Here is an 11,263-nt window from a genome sequence, read left to right as displayed (position 1 = left end):
TTTGCTATCTATGTAATTCTGGGCAAGATGCTTAACTTGTATGTGCCTCAGGCAACTCCCTATGACTTTATTTGATCTTGTGGACAGGTTGCATATGCTGACAATAAAAAGAGTTCCCATCATGAGAGTTTCTCAAGCTGAGGAAATCACAGGTATAATATAAATAGGCATATATATACAAGGATGTACATAAAAGGAAAGCAGTCATATGAAGCTTCAGATTCCTAGTAAGAATCTATTCTTTTGATTTAAAAAAAAAGGTTTATAATTTTAATTCATCAGATTAAAATGATGAGAGAGGCCTAAAAGATCTTCTAACCTTACTGATTTTAGGACTTCAATTCCTTAATGATTGTAACCTCAGTGATAGCAGAGACAAGGGAATTTTTTCCTTCTCTTTTTTCCTCTAGTACCTAGCCCAATGCTTCCTATCTAGCAGATATTCCATAAATGTTTAATGGATAATGCACACTCCATTCTAAAAGTTTCTGTCTGAAAAGAAGATTCTATAACCTTTCTCAATAACCATTTCAGTGTTCAACATTTCAGTGTTTATAGCCAGCAAGGTCCTTCCCATACTTGAGAGATATCTTCTTGTGTGGTCAGACAGACACCTCACCTGATTTGTCATTTTTCTTTCCTATCCACTCCTCTCCTAGACAAACTTCTGTTCCACCTAAATGGACTTTTTCATGAGTGACTCTTGATTGCCTAGGTCTTACTTATGCCATTCTCTGTCTCTTTAAATGCTTTTCTCTCTTCCTTTCTACTTATTTACATCCTATGCATACTTCAAGGTCCAGTTCAATTCCCCTCCTCTGTGAAGCTTTTCCTGATCTCTCTCAGATATAATCTTTTTGAACTCTTGTCATACATCTCTGTACTAGTCAATCAATAAACATTCATCATCATTAATTAAGCAGTTGTTTTATTGATGTGTATTATGAATCCTTTAAAGTGTCAAAGCTTTTTGTTACATGTATTTATAAATACTCTTTCCACCTAGAGTCTCCACACCTTGAGGCCAGTTAATATGTTCAATATTTCTTTGCAATGCATCTCTTAGTTTCCAAATGACTGTGTATATCTAGCTGTACATTACAAATATAGCAAGAGTTCACCTTAATAGGAATTCAAAAACAGTTGATTTACTTGACACCTATATTTCTGTACTTTTCACTTAGCACTTCTTTTTGCCAGGACCCAATTAACTTCTATGGGTCATATACATTCATAAAACGATCTCAGAGAAACTTGCAAAATAATTCAGTCAGGGCCCTGCCTACGAAGGCTGGACAATGAATTGATGTGAGATTCTGGACAGGCATGAGACCACTGATTCCCCTTGGGGTTGAAAGTGGGTATAGGAATAGGTTAGAGACAGGATAGTGATATCAAGAAAATTTAGCTGTACAAGAAAAAACCTGGGGATGCTTAAGACAAGCTCTCTTTTGCCTTTAGCAATTGCTTTGGGTTTACTCCAGATCTGTTAATAGCTATTGGATGGACCATGACATGGAAATCAGGTCCTTTCCCCCAACTCCACTCCATCAGCCTAACTCAATTTTCTTCCCATGGAAGAGGTACCAGGAAGAACCAAGACACAAAGTATAAATAACCTTGGCTCTCTTTATTGGATTTATAACAATAGAACAATTATCTAGTGCTGGGGACAGAATGAGTTTCTTTTTTTTTTTTTTTATTTTTGTATTCATTTTTCCAAATTACCCCCCTCCCCCCGATGACAGGCAATCCCATACATTTTACATGTGTTACAATATAGTCTAGGTACAATACATGTGTGTGAATACCATTTTCTTGTTGCACAATAAACATTAGAATCAGAAGGTACATGCAACCTGGGCAGACAGATATTAGTGCTAACAATTTACATTCACTTCCCAGTGTTTCTTCTCTAGGTGTAGCTACCTCTGTCCATCACTGATCAACTGGAAGTGAGTTGGATAGAAGTGAGTTTCTTGGGGGACCCTCACAGTGATGTAGTACTAGCTATGAAAGTGACAGCCACAGCAGCTGGTGCAAGCTTTGCAACTTTCCTTTGGATAAATTTCAAGTTTGCATACAGAGTAACCCCACCCTGCACCCTGGGCCCTTGTTGAAATGCAGTAACCTCTAGGGTGAAACAAAGCAGCTGTTTAACAATGCACAGCAATACCAAGCAACATTTTGGCACAGAAAATCAAGCATAACCTAACTAGGGAGGCAGAAGGCAATTATCTCGTCTGGCAACTGGCCAGCAATTTGGGGTTAAGACTAGGACCTGTGGTTTCCTTCTGAGAACACAAACTAGAAACTGGGTCCTGGAATTGAGCGCTGCTTAATTGGCAAAAGAAGCAGCATGGCATAACGGAAAACAGACCTGCAGCTAGGCTAGGAGCCACAAGGGCTTTTCCCCAATAGCCGCCATCTGGACAGACACCACTTCCTTTCTATCCCGGTCCAGAGATCATAGTCCCACATATTTTTCTTTTCCACTGGCCCATTCTATCATGGGAAAAGAAGCATCAAGGAAGTGACTTAAGAGTAAGGAATTAGGGACTGCTGCCCCTCTCCCCCATGACTGATCTGCAGTAGAAAGCTATCTACTTGTTGTTGTTTTCACGTCTGACTCTTTATGATCACTGTTGGGGTTTTCTCAATAAAGATACTGGAATAGTTTGCTATGTCTTTCTCCAGTTCATTTTTCAGATGAGGAAACTGAGACAAAGTTAATTTATTTGCCCAGTCACAAAGCTAGATATGAACTCAGGAAGAAGAATGCTTCTGATTCCAGACCCAGCACTCTGTGCACTATGATGCCACCTAGTTGGCTCTGTTTTTTTCTTGTGCCCCTTTCTATATTCTCATTCTTGTCCAACTGAGATCCAGTCCATCCCTGTAGGATCATAGATCCTCGCTGGAAGGGAACCTTAGAGGCTAAGCAGCTCAACCACCTTGTGTTACAGATGTGCTGAGAGTGCTTGAATACACATGGTATTAATCACTCTACTTCCTTTGTCATCTGGAACCTTTTCTATTGTTACTGGACTCTTTTTCATCTAAGATCTCCTTGTCTCACATTTCTTTCATCTGCTCCTGCTCAGAAACCAATCTTTCTCCAGAAGACATCGCATCTCTTGGCATCCTTTCCAAGGCTGCTCCTTGCCTTATAGCACCTGACATATAAGGAGAGGAGGAGGAGTGGGACAATCCCTGCTCTCCCTTGCCACTTTTCTTCTGCCATTAATACCCAATAACCCATCTCCTCCTTTGAAGTTCATTCTATTCTGTCCTAGATTGTTAAAATCATTTATGGACTTCCAGGTCACTCTTCCTCTTCCTCAATAAGTACAGTACCTAGTTCATAGTCTTTTTTTTAAACCTCAACTCCTACTCCTTCAAACAATTTGGTTTCCCATTTGCATCAGCTCCTCTGATCATTATATCTAGTCTATATTAAACAACCCACAGGAATGGTCATACCTTGAGACAATATTTTACTTGTCTTCTTTCTCCCTCTCTTCCTTCCTTCCTTTCTTCCTTCCTTCCCTCTTTCCTTCCTTCCCTCCTTCCTTCCCTTCTTTTCTCCTTCCTTCCTTCCCTTCTTCTCTCCTTTCTTTCCTCCTTCCTTCCTTCCTTCCTTCCTTGCTTCCTTCTTTTTTCTTCATTCTTCTTTCTTTCCTTCCTTCTCTCTTCCCTTCCTTCCTTCCCTCCCTCCTTCTATCTTTCCCTCCCTCCTTCCTTCCCTCCTTCTCTCCTTTCCTCCTCCCTTCCTTCCTTCTTTTTTCTTCATTCTTCCTTCTTTCATTCCTTCCTTCCCTCCCTCCTTCCATCTTTCCCTCCCTCCTTCCTTCCCTCCTTTCCTCCTTCCTTCTCTGCTTTCCTTGACCTGCTCTGTTTGCCTCTCCTTAGGCAACCTAGTGATGTCCTGTATCCAGGGACTCAGCCATCTTGATATGAGACTTATGTGGATATTTGTTCAACATAACAAATACACTATAGCTCAGAACTCCTGAACTCAAGCAGTCCCTTAGTTGCAGCTTCTGAGGTAGAAGTAATTACAATCCTTTGCCACCACATATCAGCTGATATTTTTGACTCATTGGAATCCTAATAGCTCTGAATTTGGAGTTGGAAACTTTGATTTTCTACTTTCTCCCTGCATGACTTTGGATACATTACTTAATCTTTTTAGACCTTAGACTATCTCAGTAAAATGAAGGCAAAATGATTTCTAAAGTTCTCTCCATCCTTCCCTTTGGGTTTTCCCAGTAACTCATCTTGTCTTGTGTGTTCTCATGATCTGGCCTGTACCTAGCCTGTGTTCATAAATTTAATCTATAAAATTAGAATTTCCTTCCTCAAAGGCTTACATCATTGTGATTTTTCTTATTTCATTGTCAATCAATATTATCTGGCAGATCTGAATGGCAAAGAGGAAATGTGAGTAGTCAATGTCAGCTGATAGTATAAACCTTGCACATAGAAATAGCACAACCCTTGCATTATACACTCAAAGGTCAGATATAAATTTGATGTTATGTGACCCTTGTGGATCATAAGACAACCTGGCTGTCCTTGGCTACAAGTATACCTCATAAAAAATGAATAAACATAAGCCTGTCTGGTCTTACTCTCATATATTCACCATAATCTTGAAGTATTACTAGAGAATCTTTCTGTGCTTCCTAAGCCTTTAGAAAGTAGATTTTATAAAAGGCATTTATCATTCACTAAGAGGATACTATTGGGATATTACCACTGAGGAGGCAGAAAGCATGAGCAGAGAAAAGAATCAACAAAATAATCAACTATGCTTCCACTCATTCTCCCCCCCAAATACACTCTTCAAAAAAAGAAATAATTCTGTTCGGTTTATAAACATGTTTGTCTTTCAAAACCAGAGATTAAGATCCAACTGATTTTCTTTTAATTTTAGGATCACCATTTATGATCAAAGATCAAACAGCTGCTTTTCCTCTTTTGGAAGGAATGAGTATCATTATCTTGGGCAGGCTAGTAGGACACAAAAGCAGTTATCTGGATTAAATTGAGAAAGGCTTTATACTTAAAGTGATTTAGCTCTGGGGATTAAGATAATGACACACCCACCATGGCGAATAGAGATTCCCAGTACATGGAGTGTGACCAAGGCATCTTTTCAAGTTCAACAGTTTGTTTGTTTTTCCTCAAGCATATAAAGAGGCATTTTTCAAATTCAACAGAATTCTCCAAGAATCTCAGACCTTGGGATAAAGGAGATGATTTTGGTCTGGGTAGTATCACTTATCCAGGAACATCCCCAATCTATCTTCAGGTCTAAACCAGCACAAAAATCACTCCTTGTGAATGGCAGTATTGATCTTTGAGCAAATCTTAATTTTATTTATTCAATACCAAAACTAATAGGCTTACAGAAATAATTTCAATTATCAAGCCTATTTTCTCTGCACACTGTTTTGTTCAGCTGTGATTACGATTGTTAATTTTGAGAAAAAGTTCATTCAGTTCATGCTGCTTTCCTCTTCTGAACAAGCGTTTAAAAGATTAGTCTTAATTGTGGATTTCAATACTCAATGTTTCAAAAAAAAAAAAAAAGATTATAAATTTCATAGACTTCTGTTAATTTCCCAGCAGGCTAAACCCTCTGGCACAAAAGAATAAAGATTTTTTTTTTTTTTTTTTTTTAAAGAAAGGCTTATAAAGTTACTAAAGAGAAAACTTATGTTTCAATGTATGTAGTCCACAAGGAAGATTTTTTTCCCCTGATCTGAGAAATAGGTTTTATCTATTGCTAAGTGTCCTTTCCCAGGACATAGGTAAAAAAAAAATCTTACATTGAAACACTGTTTTGAATTTCTAGAATTATATGTAATAACGTGCCCATCTCTGCACTGAATTGATTGCCACATGCAAAAGCAAACAGAAGTCTCATATAACTACTGAAGCATCTGCTGTCCTCTTAGAGGTAACTGTTTCTTTCATCCTCTCCCTCAGGTTAATTTTCTATTGAATCACCTCTTTAATGGATACTTGCTAAGGGGCCAGCTGGTGGTCAATCAATCAACAAATCTTTTATAGAGCAAACTCTATGTTCAAAGCATCATATTAAGTGCTTATGGGACAGGGAGGTGGAGGATGAATGAAAAGATATTGTACTGGATTTCAGAGAACTTAGATTTACAGCATCATAAAACTAAAAAGGACTTTAGAGCTGAAAAGTACCTTTGAGATCATCAGGTTTAATCCTCTCATTTTTATCACAATGGAATCCAACAGACTGACAAGGGAAGTGATTCATTCATTCAAGGTCACACAGGTAGTAAGTGACAGAGGCAAAATTCAAACTCACATATGGACTTCAAATCCATGGTCTCTTTCCTCCATATTACAATCCCTTCATCCTTTGTTGTTGAAGAAGACAAATAACATCATAACTGATGTCTTGACTTCAGCATGAATTGGATTGATGTGAGACAGTTAATTGCACAGTCACAGCCTTGTTCTCCTTGAGTCATCAAAGTCCATTGGCAAGAGAGGGAATCAGAATAATTGCAACCTATATTAAATAGTAGTTTAATGTTTAAAATATATTTTCATTCCAAGAATTCTATGAGGTAAACAGTATAGAAATTATCATCCCTATTTCATAGAGGAAAAATCTACATTAGAAAACAATAGTTATCTGGTCCTGCTCAGAGAGTTGATAAGCACTATTGGAATTGGGATTTTAATTCATGCCTCTCTATTATCCTATACAGATGATAGATAGCTGGTGAGACAGAGTGGCATATTTGCTAAATGAGTAGAACAGAATATATAGTTTTTCAGGAGATCAGAGAAAGGACGGATCATTATGAATTGAGAAAGGAATGGAAGGGCAGAATTTGCATTGTAGTTCAATAGCTAAAGAAGAAGAAAGGGCATCCTAGGAATATCACATTCTAAAAGGCAAAGGTGTTTGTTTCACTGTAATGAAACCCTTCATAAGCTTGTAGATGCAAAAGGAATTCTATCAGGCTTCATAATAGATATCTATCTTTTTTTTTTACATTAATTCATTCAGCAAAATATTTGCTCATTAAATCATTCATGTAATAAAATATTTACACATTCATTCATTCATCAAATATTTATTGAGTGCCCACTAAGGAAGAATAGGAGGAATTTAGAACTGGGCAAGCAGGAGATCTGCATCTCATCTTGGCCGACTAGACATCATCATCTCTCTCAGAAAGAATAGAGGGTATATGTGTGATACCTACATATATACATATGTACATACATATATTTTTAAAATTTCAAATATTTATTTTCCCAGTTACATGTAAAGACAATTCTCAACAGTTTTTTTTTAAATAACAAGTTCCAATTTTTTCCCTTTCTTCTCAATTTCCCACTCCCTAAGACAATAAGTAATTTGATAGAGTATAAATGTGCAGTCATGCAAAGCATATTTCCCTATTAGTTATGGTATGAAAGAAAAAAAGGTAAAAAGAAAAAAATGAAAAAAGTGAAAAAGTATACTTAAGTCTACATTCAGACTCCATCATTTCTTTCTTTGGAAGTGGATAGCATTTTCATCATGAGTCCTTTGGGACAATCTTGGATCATTGTATTGCTGAAAATAGCGAGGTCATTCACAGTTGATCATGATATAATATTGCTGTACAATTGGTTGAGGAGATATATTTTGATATGTGTTCTGCAAATTCTGGAAATAGAGTACCCATCTCTTCAAGTGCCTCAAAGGGAACAGCACAAGGTGAGAAGGAAGTAGTAGGCAGAAGCAAAACCTCTCTTTTGGAAAAATGAATTTGATCCGATCAGCAACCCATATAGTGGAAAGAACATCATATCTAGTCACAAGATACACATTCAAATCCTATTTCTGTTATTTACTACCAGCATAATTTTGGATGTGTCACTTAATATTGCTAGACCACTCTCCTACACTGTAAAATGGGGGGGGGGAAGTAAGGAGAGAAATTGGAGGAGATAATATTTTTAAGATCCTTTCTGGTTATGATTCTATTATCTACATATGTATATCCAAACCACTCTGCATTCCATACACATAAAATAAAAAGTGTCAATTATCAGCCTCCAAAAATTGGGTGGGAGACAGTGATTACAGTTTTAGAAGGGAGTACCACCTTTAATCATTTACACTGTTCCAATTCCCTTCATTTAATTAATTTAGGGAGTCTGAATGCACTTTATATATTAAAAGATGTCACATTATCCCTTCCTCATGCCAAATACCTCTGAGTTCAGTGGCCATGCTGCCTGCTTGAATTAAACGATTCATCAAACCTCCTTCTCTGTTTGCCTGGGATCTGAATGTGCTCATTCTTTTCCTCCTCGGCCCCTTTTCTCCAGTTCAGTTCAGTTTGAATTTCATTACCGCCTTTCTTCTCACTGTCTTTGTGCATCTACATTCATCCACATTTATTCTGAATGGCAAAGTCTCACTATATGCTGGGAATGTTGACAACAGATTGTTTCATAATTAATTGAATAGCAAAACCTGGACATTTTCAATCACCTGCTGATGGGAATTACTTTGTGCAACTCTAGTAAATCAGCCGTGTGCTATAACAGAATCCCCATGCACAAGCTAACTACCAGTCATTTCTCTGTGATCTAAACATGCAATTTAAATCAGTCCTTATTTTGAAGAACTCTGTTTTTACAACTTCTATAAAGATGAATAATGCAGAAATTTGAGGGTGGATAATATCCAGTTAGATTAGTTAATGCCTGCCTGGAAGCAAAGTTTGCATAATTCTATGCCTGATGCTAGAAATCTCTGAATGAATATTAGAGGACCGCATTACACAGGTCACTGTTAATAAAAGATATGAGTTAAATAGGCTGCCTATATATTTGTTTAAAAAGAATTTCTTAGGACCAAAGATTGTCACATTGTATACTCAGTAGTTTCATTGTTCCCTTGGAGAGAGTCTGTGTGAAGCCATTCCTATGTTGTTCTTTGAATAGTGCTAAACATTCTCACTACTCATTCATAAAGAAGGACTTACTTAAAAGTCCATTTTTGTAATCACAAAGACACAGAAACTTGGTGCTTAAGGGGACATTAGAGGCCATTAGGTCCCACACTCTCATTTTATTAATTAAAAGAATTCAACCATTCATTCAATAATGATGTATAAAGTGTCTAATATTTATGGATTATTTTCCCAGGCACTAGGGGGAGATATAAAGATTAGCTAAGATTGGTCTCTGGCCACAGGAAGCTTGTATTCTTGTAGGATGATCACCCACAAAAGCAAATAACTATTATACACACAATGACAAGATAAGTGCAATGGAGAATTATAAAGTTCAATGGGAAGTCAAAAGTTGGGAAGGACCTAACCAATGATGATGGTGGTGGGTAATTAGCTTTAAGGATATGCAAAATGTACCATAATCATATCTATTAGATTTTAGTTATTAATTTGATTTAAATAAAATTCATATTTTTTTATGATCCTGGAGGCTTCTTACCAGATAATTAGACAATTTCAGAGGACAAATAGGTGTTTGCCCTGGAAAATCAATCTACAGATTTTTTACAGTAATACAATTCATTTCTGGAGGATTGCTCACCAGAAAAAAAAAATTTGCAGGGAAAAGCACAAGTAGTTTGCAGGGAAATTCAGAATTAGAACTCAAATGTTTTTGCTCCTAGAATCATAGAAATTTTAGCAACAGAAGAAATCTTAGAGATTTAAAAAAAATGATTAATTAAATTCAATCTCCTCATTGGAGGAGGAGAAACAGAGAAGGCTCAAGGCCATATAATTAGCTTATCTCACAACTAGAAATAGATTTAAGGTTTCTTGTTCGATAGCATGGTATTCAGTCTATCATGCAACATTTCCTAAGAAACAATTATTTTCCCCAGCTAATAATTTGTTCCTTAATTAATAAATACTCACTTTCTAATTTTTTTATTTGTTTGTTTTGCTACCACAAAGAGAATTGTCATGAGTATTAAGTTATATATGGAATTTGTACTGCTTTAATGACTTAAGGAATTTTTTTTATTGTTCTTTCTTCTTAAACAAAAATCATATAAAACACCAGAAATAATCTGGAAGGTATCACAACTTATATTAAATGATGTTTCTTAAGAGTTTGTGATTCTTAAGCAAGAGACTTCAGAAGGAAAGGAAGGATAGAGAGGAGGAACTCTTTTTATTTCATTTCCTAGCATTATTAATAAAAGCGATAGATGAGATCAAAAGGTCTACGTGCTTCTTTTTTCTCTTCTCTTTATGTCTTTATGTCCCTAAATCCAAGGAAGACCTTCTGGTTTCAATGCTCCCCACAGACATTTTGACCAGTAACTACCAGTTTTTAAATTTGTTGGACATTTCTTTATGTGCAATATGCCCCTGGGACTTCAATCTTATATTACTCAAATGAATATGATTTCAACTGAAGGTATCAATTCAATATGATAGACTGCAAAAACCAAATCTAATAATAAAAAACATTTAATTGAAATATAAAAGCAGTATAAATATAGAAATAGAATAAATGTTTTCTCATAACCATGAATATGCACAGAGAATGGGTATGAGTTTTTGGTCATATCATAATCAAATGGATATTATTTTTCCCCAGTTTCCAAGGGGATAATAAACTAATCCTCATCTAGTCTATACTAATTTTCCTCCTTTTCTTCCCCTCCTCCCTACCTCCACCCACAGCAAGAAAGGCAGGGGAGAGTGGATAGAATGGTAGTTTCAGAAGCGGGAAGATCTAGGAAAATACTCTGATATATACTGACTTTATGACCCTGGGAAAATTACTTATCAAAGTACTCAGCAATAATTGTAGATCTGCTTAGGTAGAGGGAGTTTCCACCCAGAGTAAATATAGATATCACAGGTCCAGACCTCTACTCCTCCCCCAAAGTCCCTCTAGCATAACGGGAAGTTGGGGGGAGGAGGAGATAGAAAACATAATTGCCTCAGAGTCCTAAAGAATTTCCCTCAGCAATGTCCTTTATATGGATATTTGTAAATATAGGCTCTGTGAAATTATTATTTTTGATAACTGTATTTCAATAAAATTGGTTTCCTTTGTAACTCTATGTATTTTACTTTGTACAATTAAAAATATTTATCCTGAAAAAAGTTTCATTATCTTGACCAAATTGCTAAAGGAGTCCATAATAAAAAAAAAGGTTAAGAACCCCTGTTTTAGATAGATACAGAAGTCAGCACATCCAGTTACATAATTGAAT

The 11,263-nt window shown here is 36.3% G+C and overlaps 1 protein-coding gene across 3 annotated transcripts in view; it reads right to left on the bottom strand.

The window, feature by feature from the left end:
* CDH4 (cadherin 4) overlaps positions 1-11,263 on the bottom strand; it is a 1,236,924-nt gene that overhangs the window by 568,865 nt on the left and 656,796 nt on the right. The gene's annotated exons all lie outside the window — the stretch shown is intronic.

The sequence above is a fragment of the Sminthopsis crassicaudata genome, chromosome 2 (assembly GCF_048593235.1).
Source record: "Sminthopsis crassicaudata isolate SCR6 chromosome 2, ASM4859323v1, whole genome shotgun sequence".
NCBI classification, from domain to species: Eukaryota; Metazoa; Chordata; class Mammalia; order Dasyuromorphia; family Dasyuridae; genus Sminthopsis; species Sminthopsis crassicaudata.
The sequence above is the reverse complement of the archived record's forward strand: the minus strand, read 5'-3'. Positions and strand labels throughout refer to the sequence as shown.